This window comes from Salmo salar, chromosome ssa05, assembly GCF_905237065.1.
Source record: "Salmo salar chromosome ssa05, Ssal_v3.1, whole genome shotgun sequence".
Lineage (NCBI taxonomy): Eukaryota > Metazoa > Chordata > Actinopteri > Salmoniformes > Salmonidae > Salmo > Salmo salar.
The window spans coordinates 22,337,831-22,363,315 of NC_059446.1; the positions used below are offsets into that span (position 1 = coordinate 22,337,831).

Here is a 25,485-nt window from a genome sequence, read left to right on the forward strand (position 1 = left end):
CTAGGCTACACATACACTCGCACATAGACACACTTTCACACTCTTCACATACGCTGCTGCTACTCTGTTTATTTTCTATCCCAGGGATGGGCAACTGGCGGAGTCTCAAATTACTGTTGCAAGTTAGAATAGTAGAATACTATTTTTATTTTGTTATATATGTGTAACGACTGTCGTATAGAGGGGACCAAGGCGCAGCGAGTTGAGTGCTCATAATGACGTTTATTTAAACTCAGAACACTAAAGAAAGTAAGAGAAAACGAACAGCTAACAGGTCTGTCAGGTACTTGAAGTCTACACAGAACACAACTAAACAGAATTCAACTGACCACAAAAACACTAGAAAAAAACAACAACATAAACATGATCTCCAATTAGAGACAACGCGAACCTCCTGCCTCTAATTGGAGATCATCCCAAAAACCTCCAACATAGAAATAGAATACTAGAACAACACATAGAAAGAGAAAACATAGACAAACCACCCAAAACACCCCCTGTCACACCCTGACCTACTCTACTATAGAAAATGACATCTTCCTAGGGTCAGCTATCTAAACCATGTCAGTATTTTAAGCTAAGTTAGCTGGCCGCAAAACTATCTAAACTTGTTATCATGGTCGAATTACCAACCGGGGGGCCCCCACTGATTTTGCTAGTCAGTCTCACTCAGGTATCAAATAAAAAACTGCAAACATTTCTCTCCATCTCATGGTAAAAGGAATAGAATTGCATGAATTTAGTTTTAAAATGGCTAAATCTTCTCCCTGTCCCATTGTAAAATGTGTAGAATTGCAGCAAACTTGTTTTAAAACTGCAACATTTTATCTACACTAAAATGTTCTTTGGTTGGTCATTTAAAGACAGCATGAAGAATAGCCATGCAGCATGGCACCCTGTGGCTCAGCTTACTTGACATTTAAAAGCCAGATTTCCTTACATAGACTCAGAGAAGAGGAGGAATCCATTCTCAACTTTATAAGGCAAAACTATACACAAATCTCTGCTTCTAGTTTGAGACATTTAGAAGTTTAGTGGTTTAAACTTTACTACATGGAATAAACATCCTTTAAACATCACTGTTTGCGTCTTGGGAATCTCTCACTGCATACATTATCCCCACACACACCCCATCACCAGAGGAACGGTGATGCTGAGTGTGCGTGTTTCTGCGTCTAACGAGATTAATATATCCATTAGAATTCCTTAACGAGGGCAAATCCACATGGCTGCTAATTAGTCCGTGCTCCATCTTCTCAGAGAGCTGGAGGACTGGACTGGTTCTTGTGATGCTAGAGAACATTAAAGCCACTAAATGTACCCAGCTCCAGATGCAGCAGATTGTCCCCATTTAACAGGTTTTCCATTAGGGAGCAGATTAATGTAACACAGCAATAATAGATATAATGGCAGTGTTCTGAAAGGCTGAGGGACCCCGGCGCTGTCCTTAACGGTAAGTCATCATTATCTAATGTTCTGTTGCTAAGCAGGTGCACGTAGACAGAGCCACTCTTGAGGGTTTGTGAGGTGTGACTCACGTCTAAACCAGCGCACAGCATGAGGCTTTAACGTGATAAGGATGTTCTTACATTCACCATACTTTGATTAGTCACTATCTTTTTATTCTCACATTGAACTTGTCCTTTGTACATCCATCAATCTAAACCTACTTAAGGTATTCCTGTCTTTTTATTTTATTTCACCATTATTTAACCAGGTAGGCCAGTTGAGAACAAGTTATAATTTACAACTGCGACCTGGCCAAGATAAAGCAAAGCAGTGCAACAAAAACAACAACACAAAGTTACACATGGGATGAACAAACGTACAGTCAATGACACAATAGAAACATCTATGTACAGTGTGTGCAAATGTAGTAAGATTAGGGAGGTAAGGCAATAAATAGGCCATAGTGGCAAAATAATTACAAATTAGCATTAACACTGAGTGATAGATGTGGAGATTAGGATTTGCAGGTAGTGATACTGGACTGCAGAAGAGCAAAAAAAAAAATAACAATATGGGGATGAGGTAGTTGGGTGTGCTATTTACAGATGGACTGTGTACAGGTACAGTGATCGGTAAGCTGCTCTGACAGCTGATGTCTAGTTTTGGATTGGTAATGACGCATAGCAATAACATGAAATTTAACATACTAATTAGTGAGAACTGAAGCTCACTAGGAAGAGTGGTTCATTAACACTGACAATTAATCCTGACCAATTAAGGTCACCAAGACAGCAGAAAACATACAGCAACACCTCTCTGTCTTAAAACCTCTACGGGATCAGTGTCCCTAAACAGGGACAGTTGTTGCTCAATATGCAATAATGTGACTAGAATGACATTGTAAACAACAACCAAATTTCCTGGACATAGAGATGTCTTATATGGGCAGAAAGCTTAAATTATTGTTAATCTAACTGCAGTGTCCAATTTATTGTAGCTATTACAGAAAACAAATATCACGGCAACTCGTTTGATACATTCACCTCTGAAGGTAAATAATGTACTTACATTCAGTAATCTTGTTCTGATTTGTCCTCCTGAGGGTCACAGAGACAAAATGTAGGCATGGTAACAGCCAGGCTAAGGTGTGAGAGCTGCAATCACAGTGGACAGGAATCCTGCAGCTTTAGACAGACGGCCCTGACCTCCACAGGACTAACTGACAATAAGGCCCTCAGGATGGAAAACATGAGAGAGCTTTTACCAAGTTTCGACCTCACTTTAAATTACACTCAGTATAAAATGCATAGGTACCACTGATGTACACCTTGTCAATTGTAACATTATTTTATTGTACCTGGAGGCAGAGCTGTGTAGTGTTATGTACTTCTTATATACTGCAGTAATATGACAGTACTATAGTACCTGGAGGCAGAGCTGTGTAGTGTTATGTACTTCTTATATACTGCAGTAATATGACAGTACTATAGTACCTGGAAGCAGGCTGGGTCTCTTCCTCTTAATGCTCTTCTCAGCTCCGTTCTCCAGGGGACAGTCTGACACCAGCGGCACGTTTGAGTTGCTGAACTGCAGGGGTTCGTTGTTGGAGGACGGGTCAAAGGACAACGGGTTCAGTCCTGAAACACAACGGAAACACAATCAGCCATGTTCAACCAGATGGACCATAGATCTATAAACCACAACAGAAACACAACAAACAGCCATGTTAAACCAGATGGACCATAGATCTATAAACCACAACAGAAACACAACAAGCAGCCATGTTCAACCAGATGGACCATAGATCTATAAACCACAACAGAAACACAACAAGCAGCCATGTTCAACCAGATGGACCATAGATCTATAAACCACAACAGAAACACAACAAACAGCCATGTTAAACCAGATGGACCATAGATCTATAAACCACAACAGAAACACAACAAGCAGCCATGTTCAACCAGATGGACCATAGATCTATAAACCACAACAGAAACACAACAAGCAGCCATGTTAAACCAGATGGACCATAGATCTATAAACCACAACAGAAACACAACAAGCAGCCATGTTAAACCAGATGGACCATAGATCTATAAACCACAACAGAAACACAAGCAGCCATGTTCAACCAGATGGACCATAGATCTATAAACCACAACAGAAACACAACAAGCAGCCATGTTAAACCAGATGGACCGTAGATATATAAACCACAAACAGAAACACAACAAGCAGCCGTGTTAAACCAGATAGAGCATAGATCTATAAACCACAACAGAAACACAACAAGCAGCCATGTTCAACCAGATGGACCATAGATATATAAACCACAACAGAAACACAACAAGCAGCCATGTTAAACCAGATGGACCGTAGATATATAAACCACAAACAGAAACACAACAAGCAGCCGTGTTAAACCAGATAGAGCATAGATCTACAAACCACAACAGAAACACAACAAGTAGCCATGTTCACCCAGATAGACCATAGATCTATAAACCACAACAGAAACACAACAAGCAGCCGTGTTAAACCATATAGACTATAGATCTAGAAACCACAACAGAAACACAACAAGCAGCCATGTTCAACCAGATGGACCATAGATCTATAAACCACAGTGTGCAACAGACACATGAGTTCTACTATTGTAACTGCAGTATACAAACACTCATCAAAGTCCAGCCTTTTACTGACTACAGTACACAATGTACAGAGCATTCAGACAGATACAGAGAATATGCTGCAGTATGTGAAGAGAAGATTCAGAGAATCCACAGTGTTTCCTTTTCAAAACAGATCAGATGTCTGTTAACTGAAGACAAAGAAGAGAGAAGACCTCCCAAAGACTAGAGAAATACAATTCTATTGAACCTGAACAAACCATGTGTTCCCTATTTTTAACAGAGTCAGGAGTTCAACACATGAAAGTAAAGGAATGAAAACATACAGTTCCCTTTTCATAGTCCAGAGTTCACTCACTGAAGAACATAAGGAGACTCCCTAAAAGAAACATGAATAATATGTATATTTTCCAAAACTCCAGAGTTCTGTGTCTCTCTGTTCAGACAGTGGGGACACTAGGGAGCATCTCACAACCAATAACAGACTTTCTGAACATCTTTTCTGGTCTCTTTTCTAATTTAGCGGTTTCATTTCTATCCCAGTATATTTCTAAACCTGAGAGGAACCAAGATTGGATTAAACACAAAGACCCCTGTTAGTTATGAACCCACCACACACTCTTCATAGAAGTGTATTATCTAAAGTGACTACCATTAGTTATGAACTTACCACACACTCTTCATAGAAGTGTATTATCTAAAGTGACTACCATTAGTTATGAACCCACCACACACTCTTCATAGAAGTCTATTATCTAAAGTGACTACCATTAGTTATGAACTTACCACACACTCTTCATAGAAGTCTATTATCTAAAGTGACTACCATTAGTTATGAACCCACCACACACTCTTCATAGAAGTCTATTATCTAAAGTGACTACCATTAGTTATGAACTTACCACACACTCTTCATAGAAGTCTATTATCTAAAGTGACTACCATTAGTTATGAACCCACCACACACTCTTCATAGAAGTCTATTATCTAAAGTGACTACCATTAGTTATGAAGCCACCACACACTCTTCATAGAAGTGTATTATCTAAAGTGACTACCATTAGTTATGAACTTACCACACTCTTCATAGAAGTCTATTATCTAAAGTGACTACCATTAGTTATGAACCCACCACACACTCTTCATAGAAGTCTATTATCTAAAGTGACTACCATTAGTTATGAAGCCACTACACACTCTTCATAGAAGTGTATTATCTAAAGTGACTACCATTAGTTATGAACTTACCACACACTCTTCATAGAAGTCTATTATCTAAAGTGACTACCATTAGTTATGAAGCCACCACACACTCTTCATAGAAGTCTATTATCTAAAGTGACTACCATTAGTTATGAACCCACCACACACTCTTCATAGAAGTCTATTATCTAAAGTGACTACCATTAGTTATGAAGCCACCACACACTCTTCATAGAAGTGTATTATCTAAAGTGACTACCATTAGTTATGAACTTACCACACTCTTCATAGAAGTCTATTATCTAAAGTGACTACCATTAGTTATGAACCCACCACACACTCTTCATAGAAGTCTATTATCTAAAGTGACTACCATTAGTTATGAAGCCACTACACACTCTTCATAGAAGTGTATTATCTAAAGTGACTACCATTAGTTATGAACTTACCACACACTCTTCATAGAAGTCTATTATCTAAAGTGACTACCATTAGTTATGAACCCACCACACACTCTTCATAGAAGTCTATTATCTAAAGTGACTACCATTAGGTATGAAGCCACCACACACTCTTCATAGAAGTGTATTATCTAAAGTGACTACCATTAGTTATGAACTTACCACACACTCTTCATAGAAGTCTATTATCTAAAGTGACTACCATTAGTTATGAACCCACCACACACTCTTCATAGAAGTCTATTATCTAAAGTGACTACCATTAGTTATGAAGCCACCACACACTCATCATAGAAGTGTATTATCTAAAGTGACTACCATTAGTTATGAACTTACCACACACTCTTCATAGAAGTCTATTATCTAAAGTGACTACCATTAGTTATGAACTTACCACACACTCTTCATAGAAGTCTATTATCTAAAGTGACTACCATTAGTTATGAACTTACCACACACTCTTCATAGAAGTGTATTATCTAAAGTGACTACCATTAGTTATGAACCCACCACACACTCTTCATAGAAGTGCATTATTTAAAGTGACTACCATTAGTTATGAACCCACCACACACTTTACATAGAAGTGTATTATCTAAAGTGACTACCATTAGTTATGAACCCACCACACACTCTTCATAGAAGTGTATTATCTAAAGTGACTACCATTAGTTATGAAGCCACCACACACTCTTCATAGAAGTTTATTATCTAAAGTGACTACCATTAGTTATGAACCATCACACACTCTTCATAGAAGTGTATTATCTAAAGTGACTACAGGCTCCAAAATAGCAATGAGCCAATATGTCCAAAAACTCCAAGCAGACAATCCCTTCCTATAACCAGTCCTTCTATTCCTACCACAGATGGGTAGTGTCTTCCAGAGAATAAAGAAAAAAGGAGAGTAGATGCTGATGAATTATGGAAATAATAACAATGTGGATATTGCACCAAAATCCCAGGAAACAATAAACTAATTCAATTGTGTTCCGAGCCTAATATATCAGGGATTTCCAGTTCTCTAACTGGACGTGTGTTATTTATAATTCAGAACAGGGTCTGGGAGAGACAAGCCCTGTTCTCATGAAAAATGCATCAATTCTCTAGGTTTACACTTGTTTTGCTAGACTTTGTTGTTGTCAGAAAAAATTCAGTCTGAAGTTGGAAAATGGCAACCTTCTCTTTGCCAGTGATTCTTCATTCTACACTAAGACACCCAGGGCTCAACTCTCAAACCACAAAACATGAAAACGAATTCCTGATAAACTAAACATGTTTCTCAGAGAAAGGTGAGCTGAAGAAGGAGTTGTTCACTTGCTACCAATCAGATGAAGACTTCCACCATCCATCTTTATGTTTTGGAGTGCTGGAGAGGAGGCAGTGGCAGAAGACACAGGGACAAACTACAGACTACCTACAAACTAGCCGACATCACCACACTGTTGTAGTCCTGAACACATCACATAGGCCAAAAGGTCATCATATACACTTTGTGGTGAGGGATTCTCTGGGATCTGCTTCACTTTCACTGAACCACTAAACATGAAGCTGTGTTGCATCAATCAGGTTTTTTGATGGCCATAAGATTATATAATGATGTCTCTCTCTCTCTCTCTCTCTCTCTCTCTCTCTCTCTCTCTCTCTCTCTCTCTCTCTCTCTCTCTCTCTCTCTCTCTCTCTCTCTCTCTCTCTCTCTCTCTCTCTCTCTCTCTCTCTCTCTCTCTCTCTCTCTCTCTCTCTCTCCTCAGAAAGCTGCCAATGGAATCTGACACCCAGTGAGCCTCATACATTTATGGATGTGCCGGGGTAACAGCATTCTGATGAATGTTTCTCCATCTCTGCTCCACAACACAAAGCCATCCCTAATGTGTTTACAGGAGGATTTGAAATGTCTCACTCTGTTCACCTTCTCTATAAGAGACTTGATAGAATCTGTCCTCGTCAGGCCCTTCTTCCTCTCTCTCTCTGTTTACTTCCATCTCTTTCTCTCTCCGTGTTCTGTTCTTTATGTAACCACATTTCCATCACAACGAGAACCAACCATCCCGTTCTCTCCCTCTGTGTCATCAAGGCTTTCCACATGAAGAGAGTAGATGGGTAAACAACATGCTAATAAACAGAGGACAAATTGTCAAATAAAGTGCAGAATTGCCTTCCCTCAAACCCAGAGAAACCAGCTGGGAATCTGCCCTATAAACATTATGCAGCAGCATGTATAAGTTGTTGTCGAATGAAAAGGACAAGTGCCCCGTTCCTGAGAGTCTGTCTGTCTGTCTGTCTGTCTGTCTGTCTGTCTGTCTGTCTGTCTGTCTGTCTGTCTGTCTGTCATCACACAGCACACCCAGTGCTCACTACTCACAAATCCACCCACACACCCTCCATCTCTCCACCTCTCTCTGCTCTGCCTGTCAGCATCCATCTGGCAGCCTCTCTCTCTTTCTCTCTTTCTTTCTCCCAGACGACAGTCTACAGACTTCACCCAGACGACAGTCTACAGACTTCTCCCAGACGACAGTCTACAGACTTCTCCCAGACGACAGTCTACAGACTTCTCCCAGACGACAGTCTACAGACTTCTCCCAGACGACAGTCTACAGACTTCTCCCAGACATGATAAATGCTTCAGTTTATCTTCGAAACATACTAGAGTTTCAATGTAGAGTTTAATCTGATTTATACCAGAGTTTAATAAATTCAAGAGGAAATGAAAGGAGATTGGGAGTTACAGAGAAAAAAGAGTAAGATGGATATTGAGAGGATAACATAGATTTTATGCAGCGTACTCCTAACCCCTTTGGATCTATTTTGGGTAACTGCCTGTCTCTGTCCTGCTCTGTTGCTGTCCTGTCCTCTGTGGCAGTGTCCTGTACTATAGTAGTGGATCAGTTTAACCTTGATATATCTTTGACGGGTCACTGTCTCTGTCTCACCCCAATCCTACAGCGACTCCCCAACACACTGATGGATGGTCTGTTTCTGCAACAACATCTGGCCATGACCACAGCTCACGCTAAGAGGAAAAGAGGGGGAAGATTCATGATTCACTCCTCTGGCAAATGGAGAGAATAAATAACAAGAGGGTAACTAGGATGTCGGTGGATTTTGGGCAGAGCAGCAGGAATGAGAGGTATGGGAGGCTGGAGGGAGGAACCAGGAATTAAAACAAAGAGAGAAGATAATGACCAATGGAGGAAATGTTGACTTCAGAGAAGCTCCAGGCATAAGCGACATAAGCGATCGCTTAGGGCCCCAGCCACTAGGGGGACCCAAAACCAACAAAAAATGTATTGAAAACAATATTGTATAAAAACTTCACCAGTCCAGAGAGAAGAATCCCCAAGGTCTTCTCTTGGAAGTGCAGGTATAGTTTGAAATGACCTTGCTGGTGGTGACTCAGATGCTCATTCATTTTTAGCCTGAAACAATCTATTCTCTCCAGATACACCAGTGCTCCTCCCAATACCAGTCTACAAAGATAGACAGGAAGCCATTCAGACCCAGCTTCAAAGAGACCAGAAAGTCCTTCACTGACTTGCAGCCTGTAAGTTTAAATAGCGGATAGGGGATTTAGATGACGGTATTTTGTAAACCTTGAATGAAAGGAACAGCATTCCAAAATATGTTAAACATAACTGCACATTCCAAGACATTAGGTAGGTTTCCATCCAATCTGCGACAGATTTTCATGAGAATATTCTAAAATCTGCATAAAACAATATGCGCATTTTCCCACCGGAGATGTTTCCAGCAAACTGACTTTTTGCGTATAAAAGGCGGTGTGATGATGATGAAGTGCACATAAAACTAACTTTTGCTGTTAAAATTCCCATGTACGGAATATTAAAAAAAACAAGTTAAATTGGTTTCCATCGCATTTTCTCTACTGATGGTTTTGTTGCAAACTATTGCATTACATAGCAATACCCAGTCTGGTCTTGGAACATGCGCTCTAGCCAACAGCTCGCACATTCAACACCAGTCTCAATGTCAACAGTGAAGAGGCGACGCCGGGATGCTGGTCTTATAGAAAGAGTTGCGTTGCAAAGAAAAAGCCATAACTCAGACTGGCCAATAAAAATAAAAGATTAAGATGGGCAAAAGAACACATACACTGGACAGAGGAACTCTGCCTAGAAGGCCAGCATCCCGGAGTTGCCTCTTCACTGTTGACGTTGAGACTGGTGTTTTGCGGGTACCATTTAATGAAGCTGCAAGTTGAGGACTTGTGAGGTGTCTGTTTCTCAAACTAGACACTCTAATGTATTTGTCCTCTTGCTCAGTTCTGGTTAGAGCCAGTTTGCACTGTTCTGTGAAAGGAGTAGTACACAGCGTTGTACGATATCTTCAGTTTCTTGGCAATTTCTCACATGGAATAGCCTTCATTTCTCAGAACAGAATAGACTAACAAGTTTCAGAAGGAAGTTCTTTGTTTCTGGAAATTTTTTGTAATCAAACCCACAAATGCTGATGCTCCAGATACTCAACTAAAGAAGGCCAGTGTTATTGCTTCTTTAATCAGGACAACAGTTTTCAGCTGTGCTAACATAATTGCAAAAGGGTTTTCTAATGATCAATTAGCCTTTTAAAATTATAAACTTAGATTAAATAACACAACGTGCCATTGGAACACAGGAGTGATGGTTGCTGATAATGGGCCTCTGTAGCCTTTGTAGATATTCCATAAAAAATCTGCCGTTTCCAGCTACAATAGTCATTTACAACATTAACAATGTCTACACTGTATTTCTGAACAAATGTATGTTATTTTAATGGACAAAACATTTGCTTTTCTTTAAAAAACAAGGACATTTCTAAGTGACCCCAAACTTTTGAACGGTAGTGTATATATATTTTTAATGTAACCTTTATTTAACTAGAGGCAAGTCAGTTAAGAACAAATTCTTATTTACAATGACGGCCTACCCCGGACGACACTGCGCCAATTGTGCAGTGTCGACACTCCCAATTACAGCCGGATGTGATACAACCTGGATTCGAACCAGGGACTGTAGTGATGCCTCTTGCATTGAGATACAGTGCTGCGCCACTCGGGAGCCCCAATTTAATCTGTAGCCTAATAAACTGCATGCTTCCCGAGTCGTAGTGGGAAGCCCACAGAACATATCATTGCGTGACTCCATGTTTACTCCGATATGATGGTTTTTATATCAATATCGTTTAATACATTTTTAAAAGCACAAAAAGATCCCACCATGTCGAATGGACAAACATTCATCCGCATGAAACGGTTTGCTAGAAACGTATTTATTGTTGTGTAAGTAAACCTATGAGCCCCAGCCCCAAATGAATGGAAGATGAAGGCATCAAACAGGAATTTGATTGATTGTGTTGATTGATAAAAATGGCTATAAAATATAAATGGTGTGTAATGGCATTGTCAGTGTTCCTCCATGCTTTGCACAAGTCCTCATATTCTAAAATCAAATGATTTCGCTAACAGGTTGGGACCAACATGGTTGAGTACTTGCACCAGGCAGAGGTAGAGACCAGGCAGAGACAAGACCCAACCCATTTGGGTTGGCTCTTGGGGACTGCTCAGAGGTGTTTACAGTCATTAGTGGACAGGCATTGGAGCAAGGTACACTGCTTGAGGTACTGGATGTGTGCTTAAAGTCCTATTATGTGTTTGATATCAACTTTCCCACTGTGCCCCAGCATGGGAATTCCTTCAGACCATGGTGTATCAGCTGCCAGGAACAAAATCCCCCACAGTAAGACTGTTGCGAGCATGTCTTTTTTTCCACTGAACAATGCTGAATAAGTATTTGCTCTTGTATGTAGTGTGAGATGTGTTCCTTTGAATGAATAGATCAATGGATGGATGAGCCATGTGTCTCATTCCAATGCTAATATCTAATATAGTCTTAAGGCACTATTTATAGCTCTGTTAAATGTACTTTTATTTGTTGTTTTTTTATGCATTTGTGCCTGTTTTTTGCCTACAGTACGGCATGTGGCTCATTTACCTTCCATTCAACTACCAAAGCTCATTCTGATATGCTTTCATTCTATCACAGCAAATTATTTTAAATACCAATGTTACATTTTGGGGATTGTGAAAAGTGCTTTATGAATGAAATACAGCTATTAAGTAATGAGTCATTAGTCCATGTCCTTAGTATTATTTGTTTTTGTTTTAATTATTCAAATGTTGTAAATTATCTTTTAAACGTCCAATGGTTAATCTATTGCTCAGTTATCACTTGGCTCACGTAAATAATTCTGTAGATGTCCCTTTAAACATCCTATGGTCAAAATCCCCATAGTGTTTTATTGTAGCTACATCAAAAGATTAAACAATTCATTTGGGAAATATCCAGTCTTTGCGATTTTCTTCATTACCATGCTGATGATTTCAAGATGTATTGGATTTACTTGTATCTGTTAAAGACGATTGCATACATGTTGTTTAGTATATTTACTACATTTAGTATCTTCAGATTTTTGGTCTGTGAGAAAATGTACCTCAACAATTTGCCACAACTAATTTGCATGGGAAAATATGAGCTTGCCGCAAATTTACCACAACAGTTTGCCACAAAACTATTTTCAATATGAAAATATAATCTTTCAACAGATTTGCTACAAATTGGCCAAAGGTTTGCCACAACTGTTTGCCAGAAGTCTGTTTTTTTGGTAAGGGTCAATTGGGGTCTCAACTTACTGTTGAGAGTTAGAATAGGTGTAGGTGTAGGTGCAAAATGTAGGTACAATTTTGAAATTTGGTTGTGCATCAGCAGTTTTTCTCTTGTTATGTCAGTCACCCAATTAGCCATGTCAGGTAACATGTTTTTAATTGGAAAGTTAGTCTAGCCAGCTATCTAAAATGTGCCCAGGGGCCCTGACCTCCAGGGGGGCCCCATTGATTTTGTTAATCACTCTCACTCAGATATCATTAATATGGCATAAGTCTTGGCAAAATGTTTAGAATGATTGCATGATTTATTTTAAAGAAAATTCCTTAACTTCTCTCCACCCCAAGGCAAAATGTGTAGAATTGCAGAAAGCTTGCTTTAGAAGTGCAATATTTTCTGTACTCCCCATGGCAAAATGTGTAGAATTGCAGGAAATTAACTTTAACATGTAAATATTTCTCTCCATCATCAAGAGGGAGGCCACTAAAACATTTTTCCCGCGAGGTGGAGGGCCCCAACCAAATCTCGCTTAGGGCCCCAAAAAGACTAGGACTGGCCCCGACTGCAGGGATCAGGAAAACAGTACACAGAGAGATAGAGGATATATAAAGGGCATGTTAACATCACACTATTCAAGACTCATAAAGGGGATGGAAATGAACGCTCTGGGGGAAAGGGTAACGTGAAACGGGGGGATACCAGCACCAGAGCTGTGAGGGCATTAAAAGGCTATCTAATAGTCCTATATCCATGAACTACTGATTGCGCTGCTAGTGTAATACTGTTAATGTTAGTGTTAAACTATCACGTATGCATGATACCCAATGCTTTCGCTAACTCGTGATGATACCCAATGCTATCGCTAACACGGGTCAATAATCTGCTAATACTATCGGTAACAACGTGCAAGCATTTGGGATGCTGGGAACGACACTGCTTCAAACATCAAATCGCTAACTGAGAGCTGGTAGGGCCTCTCTCTCCTTCCATTTCGTTCTATCGATCCTCCCTTATCAGAGGGCCCCGTGAAGGGTGGAGGAGAGGACAGCTGTAGGGCTGCAGGCTGTGTGCAGGCTGTGTCAAAGACGCCTCAGAGCTCCTGTGTGATGACAGCCTGAGGAAAAAGACTGCAATACTCTCAGCTGAAGTAATGAGACAGGATAATAGCACTGACAAATACCAGCAGGAGGGAGAGAGGCAGCGAGAGAAAGAGAGAGAGAAATACAAAGAAATAGAGCGAGAGCGAGAAGGAGATACTGACAGACAAAGAGAGAGGGGTGAAGAAATAGAGAGAGAGAGAGAGAGAGAGCGAGAGGGTGGGGGGGGGGTAGTGAGCTCATGAGCTTCTGAGTTTTTCTGCAAAAAGATAGAATTGGAATTGGATAAATGCAGATAAACTTGAAATCCTTGGCAAGGATTTATACAGGATACTAACCTCCACATCAAAACCTTCAAACCAAATCAAAATGTCATACTTAAAACCATGATTTTGGAAAGAATTACGTGAATGGACTATTCTATTAATACCGAGTACTATCAAGAAAAAAGTCTAACAAACTAAGAATGCTGTTCATTGACTACAGCTCAGCATTCAACACAACAGTACCCTCCAAGTTCATCATTAAGCTTGAGGGCCTGGGTTTGAACCCCGCCCTGTGCAACTGGGTCCTGGACTTACTGACGGGCCGCCCCCAGGTGGTGAAAGTAGGAAACAACACCTCCACTTCACTGATCCTCAACACTGGTGCCCCACAATGGTGCATGCTCAGCCCCCTCCTGTACTCCCTGTTCACCCATGACTGAGTGGCCATGCACGCCTCCAACTCAATCATCAAGTTCGCAGACGGCACAACAGTAGTAGGCCTGATTACCAACAATGACGAGACAGACTACAGGGAGGAGGTGAGGGCCCTGGGAGTGTGGTACCAGGAAAATAACCTCTCAATCAAAGTAAAAAAAAACAACAAAGGAGCTTATCGTGGACTTCAGGAAACAGCAGGGGGAGCACTCCCATATCCACATCGAAGGGACAGCAGTGGACAAGGTACAAAGCTTAAAGTTTCTCGGCGAACACATCACCGACAAACTGAAATGGTCCACCCACACAGACAGTGTGGTTCAGAAGGCGCAACAGCGCCTCTTCAACCTCAGGAGGCTGAAGAAATTTGGCTTGGCACCTAAAACCCTCACAAACTTTTAAAGATCCACAATTGAAAGCATCCTGTCGGGCTGTATCACCACCTGGTACGACAACGCACTGCCCGCAACCGCAGGGCTCTCCAGAGGGTTGTGTGGTCTGCCCAACGCATCACCGGGGGCAAACTACCTTCCTTCCAGGACACCTACAGCACCCAATGTCACAAGAAGGCCTAAAAGATCATCAAGGACAACAACCACCCGAGCCACTGCCTGTTCACCCCGTTATCATCCAAAAGGTGAGCTCAGTACAGGTTTATCAAAGCTTTGACCGAGAGACTGAAAAACAGCTTCCATCTCAAGGCCATCAGACCGTTAAATATCCATCACCAGCACATTAGAGGCTGCTGCCCTATATACATGGACTTGAAATCACTGGCCACTTTAATAACAGAACACTAATCACTTTCATAATGTTTACATATTTTGCATTACTCATCTCATATGCATATACTTATATTATTTTCTACTGTATCTTAGTCTATGCCGCTCTGACATTGCTCGTCCAAATATTTATATATTCTTAATCCCATTCCTTTACTTCAGATTTGTGTGTATTGTGTGTATTGTTGGGAAAGTGTTAGATACTGCTGCACTATTGGAGCTAGAAACACAAGCATTTCGCTACGCCCGCAATAACAAATGCTAAACATGTGAATGTGACAACCCCCACTTGACAACCCCCACACATCCACTGAGGACACACAAAAGCCAGAGACTGTGCTCTTCCTTGACTCAAATGGCAAATACATTCAAGAGGATAAACTTTTTCCCAAACACAAAGTGGCTAAACTCTGGTGCCCAAACACTAGGCATGCCCTAGAGCTGCTGTCAGAGTACAGACTAGGGTCCCCGAGCCACATCATAATTCACACGGGCACAAATGACCAGAGGGCCCAGCAGGAAATGGTGGCAACAGCACTCAAGGGAGTGATTGAAAAAGCTTCTTCCACTTTTCCCAACGCACAAGTGGTTATCTCCACCCTGCTACCGCGAAAAGACTTTCACCCTGCCACCATACAGCGGGTGAATGCAAGCATTTTGCGAGACTGTGCCTCAAAACCTAATGTTGACCTGGCCCACCACTCCACCCTGGACTTGAACAGCTTTTACAACCAGGTCCACCTCTACAAGGCAACAAACCCAACGTTTGCCAGGACCATGAAGGACTTCACCATCAACAGTAGACCCAGCACCGCACACAGGAGCAACGGACACCCCGCCCAAGCCAGCAAGACATCCTCCCAGACCTGCAAGACCCCCTACTGAAGAACCTGCACAGAGAGAACCTATGCCAAGAGGACCTAAACCCAGACCACAGCATCACCAGCCACACCCCCAACCAGCCAAGACCACCCCAAGCAAGCCCTGGTCACACCCTATATAGGCCCCCCAATATCAGACCTATTCCCCTTCTGCCCACCCCTGCGGCAAGGACCTCAACATGACAGCAGGACATATGCCCAGGCCGTGAGCAACAGGCCCAACCCCTACTACTACACCCACCCAAGCCCCATCCTGCAACCTGTTCACACCTACTGTAATGGTCCAGGCCTAAACCACACAAAAACAACACTAGACACTATGGAACACAAAGCTTTTACTATCTCATCCTGGAATATACAAGGTCTGAGGTCATCTGCCTTTGGCCTAAAAAGCAGGAACCCAGACTTCAAAGAAATTGGAAATACCGACATTGTCATCCTACAAGAAACATGGTATAAAGGAGACGGACATAATGGTTGCCCTCTAGGTTACAGAGAGCTGGTAGTCCCATCCACCAAACTACCAGGTGTGAAACAGGGAAGAGACTCAGGGGTTATGCTAATTTGGTATAGAGGAGACCTAATTAGGGCTAGGCGTCCCGCTAGCGGGACAACTTCCGGTGTAACTGGAGGGAGCGCAATTCAAATAAATAATCATAAAAATTATGGATATTAAACATGTAGGTACATACAAATGTCTTATATCGGTTGAACGCTTACATTCTTGTTAATCTAACTGCACTGTCTGATTTACAGTAGCCATTACAGCGAAAGCATGCCATGCAATTGTTTGAGGATAGCGCCCCACATCAAAATATTTTAATTACATTACATTTGTCAAAACAGGAACATTTTACATCTGGCTAGAAATGAATAAGGACATGATCTCAACAGAGAAAAATGTCCTTCTGTGTACTACCCATATCCCCTCACTAGAATCCCCATACAATGACAGCTTCTCCATCCTAAAGGGGGAGATCAACAATTTCCAAGCCCAGGGACATGTACTAGTCTGTTGCAACCTAAATGCCAGAACTGAACAAGAACCTGACAACCTCAGCACACAAGGGGACAAATACCTACCTGGAGGTGACAGCATTCCCTCCCCCATATGCCCCCCTAGACACAACTACGACAACATAACCAACAAAAACGGGTCACAACTCCTGCAGCTTTGTCGGACACTGGGTATGTACAGTATATAGACAATGGGAGGCTTTGAGGGGACTCTTACAGTAGGTACACCTATAGCTAATGTCTTGGCAGTAGTACTGTAAACAACTTTATCACTAACCTCAACCCAGAGCCTCTTAGAGCGCTCACAGTCAGCTCACTGACACCCCTATCAGATCACATCAAAATCACAGTCTACTTGAAAAGAGCTATGCTCAATCCTGAGGCATCAAAGCCAAAGGAACTGAATAATATTAAGAAATGCTATAGATGGAAGGAAAGTAGTGTGGAAATCTACCCAAAAATTATTAGGCAACAACAAATTAATTCCCTCTCGACAATTTCCTGGACAAAATCAAATCAAAATTTATCGGTCACATAAACATGGTTAGCAGATGTTATTGCGAATGTAGCAAAATGCTTATGCTTCTTGACCTGACAGTGTAGCAGTATCTAACAGGTAATATCTAACAAATTCCACAACAAAACCTAATATCTATCAAATTCTACAACAAAACCTAATACACACAATCTAGTAAAAGAATGGGATAAGAATATATAAGTATAAAATATATGGATGAGCAGTGACAGAGCGGCTAAGATGCAATAGATAGTAAAGAATAGATAGTGAAGGATACAGTATATACATATGAGATGAATTATGCGAGATATGGAAACATTCTTAAAGTGGCATTACTAAAGTGACTAGTGTTCCATTTATTAAAGTGGCTAATGATATCAAGTCTGTAGGGAGGCAGCCACTCTCTGTGCTAGTGGTGGCTGTTTAACAATCTGATAGCTTTGAGATAGAAGTTGTTTTTCAATCTCTCTGTCCCTGCTTTGATGCACCTGTACTGACCTCGCCTTCTGGATGGAAGCGGGGTGAACAGGTAGTGGCTCGGGTGGTTATTGTCCTTGATAATCTTTTTTGCCTTCCTGTGACATCAGGTGTTGTAGGTGTCCTGGAGGGCAGGTATTTTGCCCCCGGTGATGCGTTGGGCAGACCGCACCACCCTCTGGAGAACCCTGAGGTTGTGGGTGGTGCAGTTACCGTATCAGGCGGTGATATAGCCCAACAGGATGCTCTCAATTGTGCACCTGTAAAAGTTAATGAGGGTTTTCGGTGACATGGCACATTTTTTCAGCCTCCTGAGGTTGAAGAGGCGTTTTTGCAACTTCTTCACCACACTGTCAGTGTGCATGGACCATTTCAGTTTGTCGGTGATATGTACACCGAGGAACTTAAAACTTTCCACCTTCTCCACTGCTGTCCCGTCAATGTGGATAGGGGGGTGCTCCCTCTGCTATTTCCTGAAGTCCACGATCATCTCTTTCGTTTTGGTGACATTGAGTGAGAGGTTAGTTTCCTGACACCACACTCCGAGGGCCCTCACCTCCTCCCTGTAGGCTGTCTCGTTGTTGTTGGTAATCAAGTCTACCACTGTAGTGTCGTCTGTAAACTTGATGATTGAGTTGGAGGCATGCATGGCCATGCAGTCGTGGGTGAACAGGGAGTACAGGAGAGAGCTGAGAACCTATGATCACTCGGCTACACATGCCTCTCTTTAATGTCAATATGCCTTGTCTTCTGCTGTTTCGGTTAGTTATTGTTTTATTTCACTGTACAGCCCCTAGTCCAGCTCAACATGTCTTAGATAGCTCTTTTGTCACACACCCCACACATGGTGAGACCTCACCTGGCTTAGCTGGTGTCTCCAGAGATGCAAGCTCACTCATCGTCACTCAATGCCTCATCGTCACTCACTGTACTCACATCCTACCATACCCTTTTCTGTACATTATGCCCTGAATCAATTCTACCAGAAATCTGCCACTTTCATTCTCTGTTCCCAACGCACTAGAAGACCAGCTCTTATAGCCTTTAGCCATACCTTTATCCTACTCCTCCTCTGTTCCTCTGGTGATGTAGAGGTTAACCCAGGCCCTGTAGCCCACAGCATCACAGATATTCCCCAGGCGCTCTCATTTGTTGACTTCTGTAACAGCAAAAGCCTTGGTTTCATGCATGTTAACATCAGAATCCTCCTCCCTAAATTTGTTTTATTCACTGTTTTAGCACACTCCGCCAACCCTGATATCCTAGCCATGTCTGAATCCTGGCTCAGGAAGGCCACCAAAAATTTTGAAATTTCCATCCCCAACTACAGCATTTTCCATCAAGATACAACTGCCAAAGGGGGCGGAGTTGCAATCTACTGCAGAGATAGCCTGCAGAGTTCTGTCATACTATCCAGGTCTGTGCCCAAACAGTTCGAGCTACTTCTTTAAAAAATCCACCTTTCCAGAAATAAGTCTCTCACTGTTGCTGCTTGTTATAGACCCCCCTCAGCCCCCAGCAGTGCCCTGGACACCATATGTGAATGAATAGCCCCCATCTATCTTCAGAATTCGTACTGTTAAGTGACCTAAACTGGGATATGTTTAGCACCCCGGCCGTCCTACAATCTAAGCTTGATGTCCTCAATCTCACAAAAATTATCAAGGAACCTACCAGGTATAACCCTAAATCAGTAAACATGAGCACCCTCATAGATATCAACCAAGACCAACTTGCCCACAAAATACACCTCACATATCTTCAACCAGGATCTCAGCGATCACTGCCTCATTGCCTGCATCCGTAATGGGTCTGTGGTCAAACGACCACCCTTCATCACTGTCAAATGCTCCCTAAAACACTTCAGCGAGCAGGCCTTTCTAATTGACCTGGCCCGGGTATCCTGGAAGGATATTGACCTCATTCCGTCAGTAGAGGATGCTTGGTTGTTCTTTAAAAGTGCTTTCCTCGCCATCATAAATCATAAGTATAAGTATAAGTCGCCATAAGTATTCCCCATTCAAAAAATGTAGAACTAAGAACAGATATAGCCCTTGGTTCACCCCAGACTTGACTGCCCTTGACCAGCACAAAAACATCCTGTGGCGTTCTGCATTAGCATCGAATAGCCCCCGTGATATGCAACTTTTCAGGGAAGTCAGGAACCAATATACACAGTCAGTTAGGAAAGCTAAGGCTAGCTTTTTCAAACAGAAATGTGCATCATGTAGCACTAATTCCAAAAGGTTTTGGGACACCGTAAAGTCCATGGAGAACAAGAGCACCTCCTCCCAGCTGCCCACTGCACTGAGGATAGGAAATACTGTCACCACCGATAAATCTACAATAATCGAGAATTTCAATAAGCATTTTTTCTACGGCTGGCCATGGTTTCCACCTGGCTACCACTACTCAGACCAACAGTTCTGCACCCCCCGCAACAACTTGCCCAAGCCCCCCCCCCACTTCTCCTTCACCAAAATCCAGATACCTGATATTCTGAAAAAGCTGCAAAATCTGGACCCCTACAAATCAGCTGGGCTAGACAATCTGGACCCTCTCTTTCTAAAAATTTCAGCTGAAATTGTTGCAACCCCTATCACTAGCCCGTTCAACCTTTCGTATCGTCTGAGATCCCTAAAGATTGGAAAGTTGCCGCGGTCATCCCCCTCTTCAAAAGGGGAGAAACTCTAGCCCAAACTGTTACAGACCTATATCCATCCTGCCCTGCATTTCTAAAGTCTTCAAAAGCCAAGTTAACAAACAGATCACCGACCATTTCGAATCCCACCGTACCTTCTCCACTATGCAATCTGGTTTCTGAGCTGGTCATGGGTGCACCTCAGCCATGCTCAAGGTCCTAAACAATATCATAACCGCCATAGATAAAAGTATTGCGCAGCCGTTTTCATCGACCTGGCCAAGATTTTCGACTCTGTCAATCACCGCATTCTTATCGGCAGACTCAATAGCCTTGGTTTCTCAAATGACTGCCTCGCCTGGTTCACCAACTACTTCTCAGATAGAGTTGTGTGTCAAATCGGAGGGCCTGTTGTCCAGACCTCTGGCAGTCTCTATGGGGGTGCCACAGGGTTCAATTCTCGGCCGACTCTTTTCTCTGTATATATCAATGATATCGCTCTTGCTGCTGGTGATTCTCTGATCCACCTCTACGCAGACGACACCATTCTGTATACATCTGGCCCTTCCTTGGACACTGTGTTAACAAACCTCAGAACAAGCTTCAATGCCATACAACACTCCTTCTGTGGCCTCCAACTGCTCTTAAATGCTAGTAAAGCTAAATGCATGCACTTCAACCAATTGCTGACCGCACCTGCTCGCCCGCCTAGCATCACTACTCTGGACGGTTCTGACTTAGAATATGTGGACAACTACAAATACCTAGGTGTCTGGTTAGACTGTAAACTCTATTTCCAGACTCACATTAAGCATCTCCAATCCAAAATTAAATATAGAATCGGCTTCCTATTTCGCAACAAAGCCTCCTTCACTCATGCTGCCAAACATACCCTCGTAAAACTGACTATCCGACTGATCCTTAACTTCGGCGATGTCATTTACAAAACAGCCTCCAACACTCTTTCTCAGCAAATTGGATGCAGTCTATCACAGTGCCATCCGTTTTGTCACCAAAGACCCATATACTACCCACCACTGCGACCTGTATGCTCTCGTTGGCTGGCCCTCGCTTCATATTCGTCGCCAAACCCACTGGCTCCAGGTCATCTATAAGTTTTGCTAGGTAAAGCCCCGCCTTATCTCAGGTCACTGGTCTCCACAGCAACAACCACCCGTACCACGTGCTCCAGCAGGTATATTTCACTGGTCATCCCCAGAGCCAACACCTACTTTGGCTGCCTTTCCTTCCAGTTCTCTGCTGCCAATGACTGGAACGAATTGCAAAAATCACTGAAGCTGGAGACTGATATCTTCCTCACTAACTTTAAGCATCAGCTGTCAGAGCAGTTTACCGATCACTGTACCTGTACACAGCCCATTTGTAAATAGCACACACAACTACCTCATCATTGTTTTGATCTTTTGCACCTTTTGCACCCCAGTATCTCTACTTGCACATCATCATCTCTACTTGCACATCATCTCTACTTGCACATCATCAGCTAGAGGTGATATGATCCTTAACTTGTCTCTCAAAGCACTTCATGATGACAGAAGTGGGTGCTACGGGGCGATAGTCTTTTAGTTCAGTAACCTTAGCTTTCTTGGGAACAGGAACAATGGTGGCCATCTTGTAGCATGTGGGAACAGACTGGGATAGGGATTGATTGAATATGTCCGTAAACACACCAGTCAGCTGGTCTGCACATGCTCTGAGGACGAGGCTAGGGAAGGACTGATCACCCCAATCCACAAAAGTGGAGACAAATTTGACCCCAATAACTACCGTGGGATATGCATCAACAGCAACCTTGGGAAGATCCTCTGCATTATACTTAACAGCAGACTCATACATTTTCTCATGTCAAATTGGCTTTTTACCAAATTACTGTACGACAGACCACGTATTCACACTTTACACCCTAATTGACAAACAAACAAACCAAAACAAAGGCAAAGTTTTCTCATGCTTTGTTGATTTCAAAAAAGCTTTCGACTCAATATGGCATGAGGGCCTGCTATACAAATTGATGGAAAGTGGTGTTGGAGGAAAAACATACAACATTACAAAATACATGTACACAAACAACAAGTGCGCTGTTAAAATAGGCAAAAAACACACATTTCTTTCCACAGGGCCGTGGGGTGAAGCAGGGATGCAGCCCTCTTTGGGCAAGGCGTGCCGCTAGACGTCAAAATACTGCCCCCTAGCCCAAAGAAGTTAAGCCCCACCTTCTTCAACATATACAGTTGAAGTCGGAAGTTTATATACACCTTTTTAACTCAGTTTTTCACAATTCCTGACATTTAATCCAAGTAAAAAATACCTGTCTTAGGTCAGTTAGGATTACCACTTTATTTTAAGAATGTGAAATGTCAGAATACTAGTAGAGACAATGGTTTATTTCAGCTTTTATTTCTTTCATCAAATTCCCAGTGGGTCAGAAGTTTACATACACTCAATTCGTATTTGGTAGCATTGCCTTTTAATTGTTTAACTTAGGTCAAATGTTTTGGGTAGTCTTCCACAAGCTTCCCAATAAGTTGGGGGAATTTTGGCCCATTCCTCTTGACAGAGCTGGTGTAACTGAGTCAGGTTTGTAGGTCTCCTTGCTCGCACACGCTTTTTAAATTCTGCTCACAAATTTTCTATGGGATTTAATGACTCCAACCTAAGTGTATGTAAACTTCCGACTTCAACTGTATATCAACGAATTAGCGAGGTCACTGAACAGTCTGCAGCACCCGGCCTCACCCTACTAGAATCTTTAGTCAAATTTCTACTATTTGCTGATGATCTGGTGCTTCTGTCCCCAACCAAGGAGGGCCTACAGTAGCACCTAGATCTTCTGCACAGATTCTGTCAGACCTAGGCACTGACAGTAAATCTCAGTAATTCAAAAATAATTGTGTTCCAAAAAAGGTCCAATTGCCAGGACCACGAATACAAATTCCGCCTAGACACTGTTACCCTAGAGCACACAAAAAAACTATACATACCTCGGCCTAAACATCAGCGCCACAGGTAACTTCCACAAAGCTGTGAACGATCTGAGAGACAAGGCAAGAAGGGCCTTCTATGCCATCAAAAGGAACATAAAATGTGACATACCAATTAGGATCTGGCTAAAAATACTTAAATCAGTTATAGAACCCATTGATATTTACGGTTGTGAGGTCTGGGTTCTGCTCACCAACCAAGAATTCATAAAGTGGGACAAACACCATATTGATACACCGCATGCAGAATTCTGCAAAAATATCCTCAGAGTACAATGTAAAACACCAAATAATGCATGCAGAGCAGAATTAGGTCAATACCCGCTAATTATCATAATCCAGAAAAGAGACATTAAATTTTACAACCACCTAAAAGGAAGCAATTCCATAACAAAGCCCTTTTCTACAGAGAAATGAACATGGAGAAGAGCCCCTTAAGCAAGTTGGATCTGGGGCTCTGTTCACAAACACAAACAGTCCCCACAGAGCTCCAGGACAGCAACACAATTAGACACAACCAAATCAAGAGAAAACAAAAAGATAATTACTTGTCACATTGGAAATAATTCACAAAAAAACCCAGTGCAAACTAGAATGCTATTTGGCCCTAAACAGAGAGTGGCAGAATACCTGACCACTGTGACTGACCCAAAATTAAGGAAATCTTTGACTATGTACAGACTCAGTGAGCATAGCCGTGCTATTGAGAAAGGCAGCCGAAGGCATACCTGGAGGAGAGAGAGAAGGAGGAAAGAGAGAGAGCGGGAGAGTGAAGATAGAGAGAGGCAGAGAGAGAAAGAGGGGGTAGGAGAGAGAGGGGAAGGAGAGAGAGAGAGGGGGAGGAGAGAGGGAGAGGGGGGAGGAGATAGAGAGGGAGGGAGGGAGGAGAGAGACAGAGGGTGAGAGAGAGACTGATAATATCACATACTGTAACAGTCACACACTCTCACACTGAGCAAAGATCAATGAGAAAACAGAATAATAACAGTACCTACTCCACTCAATAAGATTGCCTGATCCTACCAACAGTGTTCATGTGTGGAGTGTGTGTAGCAGGTAGTACTGAACGTGTGGTAGAAAGAGTATGTGTACCAGGTAGTACTGTACGTGTGGTAGGAAGAGTGTATGTAGCAGGTAGTACGGTACGTGTGGTAGGAAAAGTGTATGTAGCAGGTAGTACTGTACGTGTGGTAGGAAGAGTGTATGTAGCAGGTAGTACTGTACGTGTGGTAGGAATAGTATGTGTAGCAGGTAGTACTGTACGTGTGGTAGGAAGAGTGTATGTAGCAGGTAGTACTGTACGTGTGGTAGGAAGAGTGTATGTAGCAGGTAGAACTGTACGTATGGTAGGAATAGTATGTGTAGCAGGTAGTACTGTACATATGGTAGGAAGAGTGTGTAGCAGGTAGTACTGTACGTATGGTAGGAAGAGTGTATGTAGCAGGTAGTACTGTACGTATGGTAGGAATAGTATGTGTAGCAGGTAGTACTGTAAATATGGTAGGAAGAGTGTGTAGCAGGTAGTACTGTACGTATGGTAGGAAGAGTGTGTAGCAGGTAGTACTGTACGTATGGTAGGAAGAGTGTATGTAGCAGGTAGTACTGTACGTGTGGTAGGAATAGTATGTGTAGCAGGTAGTACTGTACGTATGGTAGGAAGAGTGTGTAACAGGTAGTACTGTACGTGTGGTAGGAAGAGTGTGTGTCGCTGGTAGTACTGTACGTGTGGTAGGAAGAGTGTATGTAGCAGGTAGTACTGGTCGTGTGGTAGGAAGAGTGTATGTAGCAGGTAGTACTGTACGTGTGGTAGGAATAGTATGTGTAGCAGGTAGTACTGTACGTATGGTAGGAAGAGTGTGTAGCAGGTAGTACTGTACGTGTGGTAGGGAGAGTGTATGTACCAGGTAGTACTGTACGTGTGGTAGGAAGAGTGTATGTAGCAGGTAGTACTGTACGTGTGGTAGG

The 25,485-nt window shown here is 42.3% G+C and overlaps 1 protein-coding gene across 1 annotated transcript in view; it reads right to left on the bottom strand.

Annotated features, from left to right (window-relative positions):
- Window positions 1-3,089, bottom strand: part of LOC106604464 (ecto-NOX disulfide-thiol exchanger 2-like) — a 225,390-nt gene extending 222,301 nt beyond the window's left edge. Inside the window, exon 1 of the mRNA XM_014199103.2 lies at window positions 2,943-3,089. The gene's annotated coding sequence lies outside the window, so the exon portion shown is untranslated. The remainder of the gene's footprint in view (window positions 1-2,942) is intronic.
- Between the last annotated feature and the right edge of the window lie 22,396 nt (window positions 3,090-25,485).